Source organism: Rousettus aegyptiacus, unplaced genomic scaffold, assembly GCF_014176215.1.
Source record: "Rousettus aegyptiacus isolate mRouAeg1 unplaced genomic scaffold, mRouAeg1.p scaffold_m13_p_2, whole genome shotgun sequence".
Taxonomy (NCBI): Eukaryota; Metazoa; Chordata; class Mammalia; order Chiroptera; family Pteropodidae; genus Rousettus; species Rousettus aegyptiacus.
The window spans coordinates 94994738-95009652 of record NW_023416295.1 but is presented as its reverse complement, the minus strand read 5'-3'; the positions used below and the strand labels follow the sequence as shown (position 1 = coordinate 95009652).

General features: G+C 38.1%; 1 protein-coding gene across 15 annotated transcripts in view; it reads left to right on the top strand.

Annotated features, from left to right (window-relative positions):
• ERC1 (ELKS/RAB6-interacting/CAST family member 1) overlaps window positions 1–14915 on the top strand; it is a 467374-nt gene that overhangs the window by 43566 nt on the left and 408893 nt on the right. The gene's annotated exons all lie outside the window — the stretch shown is intronic.

The following is a 14915-nucleotide window of genomic DNA, read 5'->3' as shown; positions in this document are numbered from 1 at the left end:
GTCCTCTGAGTTGGGGCTTGGGAGCTGCAGCTCAGCCTCTGTCTTGCAGCCAGGGCTGGAAAAAATCAATTGTTGTTTCTTTGCCGTCCCCGCTTTTCTGTTGTCCCTGTGTCTCTGCCTTCTGCCTTGATGACTGGACACTACTGCCAGCTGCATAGAGCTCACAGCAATCCCAGGCGGGCTGTTTAGGGAAGTCACTGCACCTTCACCCCTCCCCCTCCACCTGCTGGGAGCTCTGAGGCTTCCAGAGGCAGCTTCTTTATTTCTCTCCTTCCACCGCCGACACCTGGGGTTCTGACTTGTGGTAGCTCTTATGTGAAGATTCCATGCTCAGACGTGCTGGTGTGCAGTTTGTGTGGTTTTGTTGGGTTTTAGATGTTCAGCTTATTGTTTCAAGGGGAGAGATCTGGGGACTTCTCTCACTCTGCCATGTTTAATCCAATCTCAGTATTCTTAAGGAACATAAGGTATATTTCCCAAGTCATTGATTTAATTTAAAAATAATTTTTGAAGTATATAGCCTTCTAATTAAAATTTTCATGGCTGTTCTTTTTTAGAGTATGTCTTTGTATGCAAAAATCTGAGAGAAAAAATAAATTAGTAGTTGTGTTACTGCTTGGTGTCGTCTGAACTCTGGCATTGCCTTGATAACAGTGGGGTTCTTGATTCAGAAAGAATTACAGCTCAGTGACGTTTAGGAAAGGTAAAATTTACTGAAGGCACATTTTGAGGTAGTAGCGGGTCATGCCTAAATAGGCTACAACCATGCGGAAAGGAAAGGTATGATTTAAGTACGCTCCAAGTGAGGCGTAGGTTACAGCGACGAGGGCTGTAACTTGTAGAGGTGGGGAGGTCTGTATATATTAGGGCCACGATTGTGGGTTACAAAGCCATTTCAAGGTAATTGGCATGTGAGGTTATTTTGATTGACAGTTGGCTGTTATATAACTCCTTGCTTACTGTGCATGCAGTTACCCAGAATTCGGTCTGTTACTAAATTTATGAACTTCTGGGCATAAGCATGATATAATGACAGTATAATAAAGCTGAGATGAAGAGAGGGTCAGAGTAGTCCTTATTGCACATTCATCTGTGGCTGGATTAAACTAGCTATATGTTTATGGCCCTCCATTCCTTTGTCTCTCAGGATGCAGGAGTGATTTATAGCTACAAAACAGATGTTCTTCGGGAGGTCTTTGGGCAGTCCCTGGGCTGGGCCTTCACTCCTTTTTTCCCCCCATTGCTCATGTCTGTTTAACTACCTAATGGCTAAATATTTAGATGAATTTATTCTAGAGGAAATTACTTTTTTTTTTTTTTTTTTTAGAGAAGACTGAGGAGAGAAAGTAAGGTTACCCTTGAATGAAGGGAGGAATATTAGCAAGTAAGTAACTAAACTAGAATTAGTGTGACCAATTCTGATTTCACAAATAATGTATTGTGTTTGAAAACAGCTTTTATACATTCTAATAACAGTATAAAATGATGATTTAAATAAATTGATATCTGGTGGCTACACTTTGTTTGAATTAAACATCAACTGTATTTTGTGTTTTAAAAATGATGGTAACTAATGTTTAATTAGTTTTGTGTTCCTCTGAAGCCTAGAAACCTACTGTGTCTAAAACTGATTTTAATGGATTTAAGACCATGCAGAAGATAGGACTGACACTTAAGATTCTGTTTTCAAATCTATTTAATTGTCCAGTTGGTGCAGGACAGGGCAAATTCCCCCAGATTTCCTGCCCAAAGAGACGGTTCTTTGAGTGCAAGAAAGAATTCAAATGCATACCAGAGTTAGAGTCAAAAGTTTATTAGAGAAGGAGTAATGCTCCATAGAGTATGGTCTCTTCTCAGAGGCAGAGAGTAAGAGCACCTGAGAGAGACTCAGAGGGACAGAGACTATAGAGGAACAGAGCAAAAGACAGTGGGAGGGACTGAGAAAAAGACACTTGCGAGGGACCCCGAGTGTTAGGCATATTCACTTTATATTTCATTTTTAGTTTCTGTGAATTGTAGTTTAAAGACTCTGTTTATCCATTTTCCTTTCATGGTATGGTCATACAGTGTGAAAGGATAAGAGTATGTAGTGTGAAAAGTTAAGAACACTAGTGTGAAAGACCTGTTGGCAGTTCCCAGGCTTTGATCCATTGCTTCCCTATGGTTTTAGCCTTAGGGAATGAATGATTTTATTTTGTGTAGAGAAAGACTTAAAGACTTTTTACCTTCACAGAGTCGGGAAATAGTTTGTTAGCAATTTCAGCAGAAATATTCCATTGTTCTGCTGGTTTCCTCCTGGTTTGGCTTTAGGGCTGATCAGCGTATTGTAGTCTCTGAATATAGCTTGATTTAATATTTTAGTTCTCTTGCTTCCTCCCTACATTACAATGATTTTACCTTATTAGACGTGGAATCTCAAAGAACAGACTACAGTGATTGGAAGATGGTTAAGGTGGTTGGAGGTGGGTTAGGTAAAGGGGATATAGGGCAGTAGTAAAGGTTTTTTTTTTTTTAACTTGTGGTTCACTTTTACCTTCATATTTGGGAAGGTGCTCTTTTTTTTTTTCATTCTGGGCAAGATTTCATAGGCTAGAAATAAAATGCAGATAAAACTGCCAGTGCTTTCTGTACTAGAAGGAATTGAATTTGTTGAAGTGTTGACTTGTTTCTGAATTTTTACATGTGTGTAGATTCTCATTGCTGTGTTGTTCTTTCTAATAGTGTGATAGAGTTACAGTGTTGGTAGTTTTTTTTTTTTTTTTGTCTTACCCATTCCATTCATAATTTGGCACTGATAATTTTGAAAACTGTTGCTTTTTGCAAGAGTTAGCTGGAATTAAAATCTAAAACTTGACTCTGCTCAGGTTTTGGTGGCACGTTATAGTCCTTGATAGCTACTGCCATATTTTTTTCTTGTGACAGATGGCTTCCCCTCCTGGTTGTAATTCAGTGCTGATTTTTTTCAAAGAATGAATATCATGCATTCCCCATTTTGGCTATGATTGTCTTCTACCCACTCATTGGCTCCAGAAGAACCTGAAATTGGATGTACTTGCTGCTGGCATTTATGGCAGGAAGTGGATACAACTGTGACTCTCTTTGCCAAGTGTTCATTAGAATTGTAACTTTCTAAATTTAAACATTTTGTCATACCGAAAGTAAAGTGAATTTTATTAGCTTTTAAAGAATATATTTTTCACTTGATGTAATCTTTCTGGTGGCATATTTATTACAGAATAGATTTTCATGTCTGAATTTCACATACTCAAAGATTTATAGTATATTAGACTGAAGTGTGTACAAAATGTCGAATGAGAAGATCTAATTTTACTGAGTATAATGAATATAATTATGAAATAGATTTATGTCATAGAGACTCCAGAAACAATTGGGGATTTTTAAAAGCTCTCCAGGTTGTGCAAATGTGCAGTCGAAGCTGAGAACTGCTGGCTACTGCTAGTGGGTGGATAAAAGTTGGTATGTGAAGTGAAATCTTCAATACTCTGTCTAGTAAGGTGGTTTATAATCATGTCATAATATATGCACATTGAAAAAGTTTTCCATTTGAATGAATAGAAAATATTTAGCATTGGAATTTGAGAGTATATATACAACCTGGGGATGATTCAGTTGTGACATTTTAAAAGTATTAGCTTCACAGAACCGCTGGAAATATGAATTAGCATGGAACAGGAGGTGGTCATATTGGAGTGGGAATACTCAAAGTATAGGGCTGTTGTTGAGGATGAGAGAGGTGAAAAGAAGAGAGCAAAATTAGAATGAGCTCTGGCTTCTGGGAGGTTTTTAATAAAGAGATGGAATTGGAAGTCAGGGTGGGATCTAAATCTCAAAGCAAAAATTGCACTTCTTCCTCACTGGGGGGTCATCCCTCTGTGAGATCAGTTAGTGGTGGTAGTGAAATGAATGGAATGGGGGGGGGGTGGTTCCTTTTTACATTCAAGCTTTTTCTCTGCCTTTTGGCAAAAGGTTCACATACCTCTTATTAGAGCATTTCTCAAGCTTTAGTGAATAAAAATCATCTGAATATTTGTTAAAGATGTAAATTTCTGGACCTCACTTCTGTAGTTTCTGGTTTAGGACTGCTGGGGTATAGGGCTCAGGGTCAAAGTTAACCAAACTTTTTTGTTTGTCTGACATCTTTTCAATCTTTGCCTTATCCTTTGTACTATTTTTTATGTAGTGTTTTTTTTTAATTGACTTACTTTTAAAAAACAATATTTTAAAATGAAACTCTCACTGCCATACATAGAAAACATATCACTTGCAATTAAAAAAAAAACCTGTAAAAGTAAATAGCTGTTTATTAAAAAGTCATATATGTATGTATCACTGAAGATTATCTTGACCATCATTTTGAGAAGTATGCCTTTTGTGATTATGATACAAGTAGTTTTTGCATCATACTTGGAAATATAGACAAATACAGACTGGTAGAGACAAGAACTTTCATTTGGACTTTGTGGTTTTCAGTTCTGGTTGCACACTAGAATTGCATGGGGAGCTTTTAAAAGATACTTTGGCCATTCCCCACCCCCAGAAAATCTGATTTTATTGGTATTTTATAGGACCTAGGGATCAGTATTTAAAAAAAATTCTCCCAGGAAATAAAAATGTGTATTTTGGCCTGAGAATTTAGGGATTAAAAAAAGTACAATGTAAATAGCATAAATTCATGAATGCTAAATGAATTTATCTGGGCGGAATTAGAAATAAGGAAGAAAGTGACCACCTAAGGTATGACAGGAAGGAGTGAAAAGAATGTGAATTGGTAAAACACAAAGACTTTTTATTTATCCTAATTGTCTTCTCTGCTGCAGCCTGCTTCTCTTGTTTTTCTCTTCTTATTGAATGGTAAGATCTTCTGTCTAGTCAGATGGTCCTCAAATTTAAGTATGTATCATAATTACTTGGAGAGTTTGTTATAACACAAATTGGTGGGCACTACCCTCAGAGTTTTTGATTGAGTAGGCCTGAGGTGGGCCTAAGAATTTGTATTTTCTAATTATTTCCCAGGTGATGCTTATGCTGCCGTATAGGCATCACACTTGAAGAAACACTAGTTAACCAAGCTAGAACCCTGGACGTTAGACTAGATTTTATTCTTCATATATCCAGGAAACTTTAAAAATAATAAACCCAAACTCATGTATTCATCACCTAGAATTAGCTACTGTTAATGATTTTTGGAAAAATATTCATTATGAATTAATATTACCTTTTTAGTCATAATAGGGTGCTGTATTTAAATTTACACTTTTGAATACAAGGAGTAAAATATGGAAACTTTCTGGGCTAGAGATCAGTGCTCTTTAGATTAAACTACTGTAATCTTGAGGCAACTATGCTGTATTGTTTGATCAATGTTTTAGGTAACAAAGTGAGGTCAGGAAAGAGTACAATCTAGATTATATGCTCAATCTAAGAAAAACATTAAAATATTATAAAATATTAAAAAATATTTCATTTTTTAAAATGAAATCTGGTGCTGTCATTTTATCCTGTTTTTCTATTTAAATAGTTTATTTGAATAGTTCACATAATTGATAAACTGAATTTATTTGTTGTGTCTAGAAACCCGGGAGGGTAAACTGCTATGTATGGTTGTAGAAAAGTTTGACAGTGTTGTAAAATCATAGGAATTTATAATCTGAAAGGTTAACTATATAATTTGTTCAGTTCTAAAACAACTTATTTGGAGTTAGGACCAGTGTGTCAAAGCATACTAGCTATGTTATCTGTAGTATACTAGTCTTCTAGATTCATAAAAAATATATAGGTTATTATTTTTAATTAAATTCCTCATATTCATGGATAAGGACCTGAAAAGTCACAAAAAGGAAATTGTTTTAAATGTTGTATGCTATACAAAACATATTCAGAGGCTTCCAGTCAAGATGGCGGAATAGGTAAATGCTGTGCTTGCCTCCTTTCACAACCACATCAGAATTACAGCTAAACTACAGAGTAGCTGTCATTGGGAGTCTCCTGGAGTCTAGCTGAATGGAAATCCTACACCTGGGGACATGCAGAGGATTCCAACTCAACACTGGTAGGAGGAGTGGAGACATGGATCAGGCTGGTCTCATACCTGCATGTGGCAGTTGATAATCGAGGGGGATGTCTCGGCTGCAGAGGTTCCTCTGGTGGAGCAAAGAGTCCCCGGCCCGACACCTCACTCTCCAGCTCAGAATTCCAGTGCTGGAAAGAGAAGTCCCCATAACTTCTGACTGTGGAGACCAGCAGAGATTGTTGCTGAGTGAGATGGAAGGCCACTGGAGTTGCAAACATTCCTTTTAAAGGGCCCATGCCTTACTTGCTGATGGAATCACTTGCTCTGCTCCAGTGCTGGAGCAGCAGATTGAAAGGTGCCAGGGACATACGGGGAGATACTGAGTGCCTCAGGGTGAGGGTCGGACAGGCAACTTTCTCCCAGACAGAAGTGCTGGTAGATGCATTGTTTCTTTTTTGAGCCCTACCCCATCTTGGAGTACAGATGTAGGTGGCTGCAACATCTGTCTCCATTAACCTGGCTAACACTGGTCCTCCTGATGATTCTCTGAGACCGCTCCCCCTCCCCCGCCCCTGGCCAAACTGTGGGCCCACCCAAGCCACTTCCAGTGGCTTTTCCATAGAACTGGCCTGTCTTGGCTTAAGCTCTGAACTTTCCTAAAATCTCTCAAAGATTCACAAAATTCAAAGAGGGAGCATCTGGTCTTGGCATCCCCTGTACCTCTTGCTGAACAGCTCCAGGCTTGGCATTAGTGGCAGCCTACCTTAGTTCGTGACTTGGCCTTGAGACGCCTCCAAACCAAGTGTAGGTGGTGGCCATCTGCAGTTTGGTGACTGACTTGCCAGGTGGCCCCAAGTAGGGCACAGGCTGCAGCTGAACCTGGCTTGTGGCAGAGCCTCTCCCAGGAGGCTCCAGGGCGGGCACACCCAGAGGCCAGCTTCAGAGGAGCCAAAGCACTACCGAGGGCTGTGTCCGAGCATGACACTTCTACAGGGCAGACTGGGCTGGCACCAGAGCTCTGCTAAAGCGAATTCTTTTCCATAGGGTCAGCCTTTCACTGGCCAGTCCTCACAACCAATCAACCTGAGGATTAGTCCCTTCCATTGATGTACAAATAGCAATCAAGCCTCAACTATTAACAGGAGGGCACACACAGCCCAAACAAGGGACACACCTTGAGCACCCGACTCAGGTGACCAGGGAGACTGTGTCACTGGGCCCCACAGGCTACCTACTACATAAGACCACTCTACTAGGAGCAAGAGACATAGCAGCCCTACCTAATACATAGAAATAAATACAGGGAGGCTGTCAGAATGGGGAGACAAACATGTCCCAAATGAAAGAACAAAGTCTAGAGAAAGACTAAACAAAATGGAGAAAAGCAATCTTGTGCAGAGTTTAAAACATTGATTATAAGGATGCTCAGTGAACTTAGGGGAAGAATCAATGAACTAAGTGAGAACTTTAACTGAGAGATGGAAAACATAAAAATGGATATAGAGAACAAAGAACCGGGTAAAAATAAGAATACAGTAACAAATGAAGACTACTTTAGAGGGAATCAGCAATAGGTTAGATGAAGCAGAGCAGCAGATCAGCGATTTAGAAGATAAGGCAGCAAAAAATACCCAATCATTACAGCAACAATAAAAAAGAATCTCCCCATCCTCCAAGCCCCCCTTCCCCCCCAAAATGAGAGTAATTTAAGGGGCCTCTAGGGCAACATCAAGCATACCAACATTTGCATCATAGGAGTACCAGAAGAAGAAGAGAACAAGGAATTGAAAACCTATTTGAAGAAATGACACAAAACTTCTCTAACTGGGCAAAGGAAATATACAAGCCCAAGAAGTGCCGAATCCCAAACAAGGTAAACCCAAAGAGGCCCACACCAAGACACATCATAATTAAAATTCCAGAGGTTAAAGACAATCTTAAAAGTAGCAAGAAAAAAGCATTTACCTAAAAGTTGCCTATAAGGAAGTTCCCATAAGACTGTCATCTGATTTCTCAACAGAGACTTTTAATGCCAGAAGGAATTGGCACCAAATATTCAGTGTTAAAAAGCAAGGACCTACAAATGAGATTACCCAGCAAAGCTATCATTTAGAATCAAAGAACAGATAAAGAGCTTCCCATACAAGAAGAAGCTAAAAGAGTTTATTACCACCAAACCTGCATTATAAATAATGTTGGAGGGACTTCTTTAAGAAGAAGAGGAAGAGGAAGAGGAAGAAACACCAAAAGTATATATAATAAAGTGGCAATAACTACATGTCTACTTTAAATGTAAGTGAATTAAATGGTCCAATCAAAAGATATGGTAGCTGAAGGAAGAAAATAAGACCCTTACCTATGCTGCCTCCAAGACTCACTTCAGATTGAAAGACACACAGACTGAAGGTAAAGGGATTGAAAGATATTTCATGAAAATGGAAACAAAATTTAGGGTAGCAGTACCTATAATCAGACAAAATAGAGGCTTTAAAACAAAGGCTATATCAAGAGACAAAGAAGGGCCCAGTAATCCCATTTTTGGGTAGTTATCCAAACCCAAAACACTGCTTTGAAGGGACATGTGAATCTATATGTCCATTGCAGTATTATTTATAATAGCCAAGATATGGAGGCAACCTGGATGTCCATCAGTGGATGAATGGATACAGAAGAGGTAGCAAATATTTACACTGGAATATTACTCAGCCGTAAAAAGAATGAAATCTTGCCATCTTAACAACATGGATGGACCTAGAGGGCATTGTACTGAGTGGAGTAAGTCAGACAGAAAGAAAAATGCCATATGATTTTACTTACATGTGGAATCTAAAGAAAAAAAAATGAACAAACAAAACAGAACTTATACAGAGAACATTTTGATGGTTACCAGATGGGAGGGGAGTTGATAGGGGCTGTTGAAAAAGAGAAAGGGATTAAGAAATACAAATTGGTAGTTACAAAATAGCCATGGGGATGTAAAGTATAGCATAAAGAGAATAGTCAATAGTATTATAATAACTATGTATGGTGTCAGATAGCTACTAGATTTATTGGAGTGATCACTTCGTAGATTATATAAATATCTAATCACCATGTTGTACACCTGAATCTAATGTAATATTTTATGCCAACTGTAATTTAAAAATGAAAAATTATTTTAAAAACCCCCACATATTCAAAGTTTGAACTGTCACAGTTCTTAAATTCATTAGGATTAGCCAAATTTTGAAATCTAAGGTCAATCATTAACTGACTTCCTTCTTTGTAGAGGGCTGCCCTAAGGCCAAATGATTTTCCAGGACCTGTGCACCTTGTGTAGTGTGATGAACATCACAGAGTGATTGGAGTTTGTTAGGAACTGCACGTTGCCAGCCCTTTACAACATTTGTTTTTGCCTATCATTTGTGTGTCACTAAGATTCTTGTCCCATCCTCTTTAAAAAGAAATTTACTTAGTTTGTACCTTGCCTGTTTGTGTATTTACTTGACCTTAGACAGTGCAGTCAGAGTTCAGCATTTAGGCAAAGATGGTGGCAATGTTAGCTGTTTTTCTTGTGATACGTCAGTATTTATTATAGGGGTAGAATTCATTTTGGTTATCCATATGATTTTCTGATAAGAGAAAGGACCTTTGTTTCTGCATATTCTCTATTTCAATATAGCATTGTCTAACCAGTCTGTCAAATATTTATTGAGTGCCTACTGTGAATGCCCTGTAGTATGCTAGATGTTTTGAGTTTTTTTTTTTTTTTAAAGAAAAAGGGAGGAGGGGGAGAAAGAAATACATGCATCCGAGGAGTTTAAAATCATGTTATCATGAAATGTATATAGCAGGAGAGTTTTATAAAGATTAATTTTTGGAGGAGCAGAATTCTAGAGTGTTTTGTCCTAGAGTAGCTTCAGGATCATAAGAGTAAGCTGTTTTCTCTCCGAGGTGCAATTTGTTCATATAAGTGGAATATAATTTAACATTTAGGATTTCTTTAAATTTAGTATTTTATGTGTAGATTTTAAAAAATCAGTATATCCTAAAATATGAGTGTATTTCCCACAATTTCATGATTTAAAGAATTAGTGAAATGGAAAAATATAATGTATTAGGGGAATGCTATATATTTAGTGTGTATACCATAATCAGTCTTTTGGAAACAGTATATAGAGTCATTTTAACATAATGTTACAGTGCAAACTATGGGGTCAGACTGTTAGGTGGTTCTGTCACTTAATTTCCAAGTGACCTAGGGCAAGTTACTTTTTTTCTCTTTAGTTTCCTTATTTGTAAAATAAAAATAGTAGTGCCGAGGATTATATGAGCTAAAATACAGAGAGCATTTAGAATAGGGACTGGCATGTGGTTAGCACTTATTACATGTTAGCTATTCTATTTTTATGATAATCTTTTTTTATAGCTGAATCTCGACATGGGAAAAAATGTTTTGAAGGATAACCACCAATATAGTTTCACAGTCTTTTTCTCAGATAAATAGGATTATGGATTATTTTATTTTCTGTTTATCTGTATTTTTTTTCTTATAATGGACATGCATTTCTTATATAGTAAAGTAAAAGATAATAAAGAATAAGATTTAGCCTGAATGTTCATATGAATTGTTACATGACAAAAGCTAGAGTTAGTTGCTAATAAATTAGTAAATATTTGAGTTAAGTTTAATGGACAACATAGGTGATTTTATCTTTAAGATGTACAGGATATATGGTAGAAAAACGTAGCTGGGAGAGTGCTGTAGAAGCCCTGCAGGTCAGCCAGGGCACCTAAAGGCCATCTTGTTCAACTCTGCATTCACCTTCTTCACAGTATCCATGACAGATGGAATAGCAACATTATATTTGCAATCACTGGTTGTTTACTCTGTTTTAAAGTAATTTATTTCAATTAAAAAAATTCAGTAAACATCTAAATGTTAGGAAGCTTTCTTAGGTTCAACTAGACCTGCCTCTGTGTAATTACTTGACATTCATTCTAAGTGTTCAGTTGGGAGCCAGGTAAAATAAATGTAGTGCTTCTTCTAGAATAATGATATAATAGAAAAGGAAGTTACCAGGTGGATATTTTATAGCTCACAGAATTGCTGGTAGGGCTGGAGAATGATGTGTGTGTCTTAGCTTCTACAATATTCTACACTATATTGATATGGAAACCTCTGCTATTGCCATTGCCTCACGGGACCCTAGAGGAAATACTTCAGTTGATACTTTGATGTCTCTTATGAGCCAAGAATTGACCTGTGATCACTGGGAAACTACTGCTGTTCTTGTCTCCCAGAGCTGGAATCATCCATCTGTTACTATCTGCCCCAGTACAAATGGAAATAGAGCCTCTTTTCTCTTGTTATTTGATCCCATATCAATCTTTTTTGCACACGTGTTATCGTTAGAGTCTGGATCACATGCTGGGTCTAGCTACAAGGGAATGGAGGAATTTGAGTTTTCACTCCTATACTGGGGAAACAGGACTTAAAACAAGGGTATTTCTTCACACGTAGGAGGAATACTTAAAAGACTATGAGCACAGCTACATGAGAAGGTGCTCAACATTATTAGTCATTAAGGAAATGCAAATCAAAGCCACAGTGAGGTACTGCTTCAGACCTGTTAGGATGGCTAGAATAGTTAAAAAAAAAAAAAAAAAAAGAAATAACAAATGTTGGCCAGGGTGTAGGGAAATTGGAACCTTTGTACATGGCTAATGAGAATGTAAAATGGTTCAGCCACTATGGAGAACAGTTTGGCAGTTCCTTAAAAAGTTAAATATGGAATTACCATATGACCCTGCAATTTTATTCTTAGATATATACTCCTCACCCCACCCCCCCAAAAAAAGTGAGAACCGATCCATCCATAGTAACCAGAAGGTGGAAATAGTCCACGTGTCCCTAAATAGATGAATGGATAACCATTCATGTGGTATGTACATGAAACAGAATATTATTTAGACATACTATGATGTGAGTGTTACCTCCAAAACATTAAGTCAAAGAAGCCAGATGCAAAAGGTCACACTGTATGTTTCCACCAGTGTGAAATATCTATAATAGGTAAATCTACAGAGATAGAAAACTAGTTGGTGGTTGTCAGGGGCTGTGGAGAGAAACTGGTTAATGGGTAAGAAATTTTACTTTGGAGTAGTGAAGCTATTTTGGAACTCAATAAAAGTGGTGGTTGCACAACCTTGTGAATGTGCTAAATGGCACTGTATTGTTTACTGGTTAAATTTCAGTTCAGGATGGTAGCGTAGGAGGACGTGGGGCTTGTCCCCTCCCAAAAACGCATCAAATGTACACCTATATTTAGGGCAGTTTCCCCTAAGAGGCAACCAAGAGCCAATTGAACAGCTTCTACACAACAAACGAGAGAAAGACCTCATAGAGGTGATTAGGGAACCGCAAGAGTTCTCCGGGAATTGAAGGAACACTCCAGTGCTGGAGGAACCGGCAAGTACCATTGTTTTCACTTGTACTTGGATATCAGGTGGGTGCTCTGTCCCAGTTCTCTGGCTGATCTGCAAGGCTGCTGTAGCACTTTCCCAGCCACCCGTTCTGGAGCTAGCTCCAACAGGAACAAGAGGAAGCCATGGCACAGGTACTCATGGCCCCTTCCCCTGGAGATTGACCCGGTGGGTATGGCGGGATGCATCTGCACACAGCTACTGGGATGTGTGTGTGTGTATGGGGCTTATCTGCCAAGAGAGAGTGTGGAACTAGCAAAGCACTGCAATACCCACATGCAGGGCTGACTTGTCCAGAGAAAATGAGATAGTGAGTTGGTGCTATGTGGCATGTGGGGCTGTCTTGCCCAGAGAAAGGGTGGGACTGGCAAAGCTGTGATGTATGCACAAGGGCTGCCCTGTATGAAGAAAGTACAAAACTGCTAGTGCACAGCAATGATCAGGACAGTCTGGCGCACAACTGGCTCAGGCAACAGACAATTAAAGCAACGTGGTGCTCTTTGTGCACACTGGGCAGCCCTTCCTGGATCAGAAAGGCAAGAAAGAGTGCACAGATGAGGCTGCCCTGCACCAACTCTGTTCTGGCCATGAACAGTCAGAATAATAGGGAGCTGCCAAGTATGTGTGTACCAGGTTGCCCTGTCTGGAACTCACTCCTTCTTGTTGCGTGGTGCACCAGGTACCACATATGCTTAGCCCTGACGATCACCGACCTGCCAAAACCTTCCAGCATACAGTCTACATGGAGCCACATATTCAGGATTGGGAGAGAGATCTATTTCATCATACCCATAGGAACAAACACAGAAAGTCAAACAAAGTGGGAGACAGAAGAATATGGCTCAAATGAAGGAACATGAAAAAACCCTGGATAAAAACTCTAATCAAATGGAGATAAGTAATTTGCTTGATAAAGAATTCAAAGAATTCAACAAACAGAAGGAACTCAGAAAGCATTTCAACAAAGTTAGAAAATATAAAAACATACTGAAGAACTAATCAGGTGAATACAATAACTGAAATGAAAATCACATCAGAAGAAATTGAAACAGATTAGATAATACAGAAGAATAGCTTAGCAACCTGGAAAACACAATAGTGGAAATCACCAAATCAGAACAGCAAAATGAAAAAAATATTTTAAGATGAATATAGTATAAAGGAACTCTGGCACAACATCAAGCACTCTAACATTCACATGATAGGGATTCTAGAAGGAGAACATTGAGAGAAAGGGGAAGAAAGTATATTTGAAGAAATAATGGCTTATAACTTTTCTAATCTGAGACAGGAAAAAGACATTTAGGTCCAGGAAGCACAGAGAGTTCCCAAACGAGATGAAACCAGAGAGGCCCACACCAAGGAATATTGTAATTAAAATGGCAAAAGTTAAAGAGACACTCTTGAAGTCAGTAAAAAGGAAACAAGAAGTCACATACAAGGGAAACCCATTAGGCAATCAGCTGATTTCTCAACAGCACCTTTGCAGGCCAGAAGGGAATGGTAGGAAATATTTCAAGTACTGGAAGGAAAGAAATTATAGCCTAGAATACTATATCCATCAAGGTTAGCCTTCACAGTAGAAGTAGAGATAAAGAGTTTCCCAGACAAGCAAAAACTAAAGGAATTCACCACCACTAATCTGGCTTTATAAGAAATGTTAAATGATCTCTTTTTTATATAAAAAAGAAAAGGCCATAATCAGAAATAAGAAAATACAGGAAAGAAAAAAGTCTCACCAGTGAAGGCAAACATAATAAACACGATCACTCAACCACATAAAAAGCTAATATGAAGGTTAAAAAAACCCCAAAATAGTCAAGTCAACTATACCTGTAATAAGTAGGGGATACATAAAAATAAAAGATATAAAACACAGTGTCAAAACAAAGTATAGAGGGGCATGTAAAAATGTAGTACTTTTAGAATGTACTAGAACTTAAATGCTATCAGCTTAAAATAGACTGCTGTAAATAGAGATAGGTCTATATGAACCCCACTGTAACCACAAGCCAAAAACTTACAAAAAACACTCAAAATGTAGAAAGGAACCCAACCAAAACACTAAGAAAACCAGCAAATCTAGAAGAGATCAAGAGAAAGAAGAAAGGAATAGAGGATAAGGAAAAAAAACAAAAAACAATGAACAAATGGTCTTAAGTACATACCTATCAATAAGTACTTTAAATGGACTAAATGCTCTAGTGAAAAGACATAGGGTGGCTGAATGGATAAAAAAAAAAGACCCATCTATATGCTGCCTACAAGAAACTCACTTTAGATTTAAAGACACACATAGTTTGAAAGTGAAGGAGTGGAAAAATATATTGCATGCAAGTAAAAATGAAAAGACAGCTGGGATAGCAATACTCATATCAGACAAAATAGACTTCAAAACAAATGTAAAAAGAGACAAGGA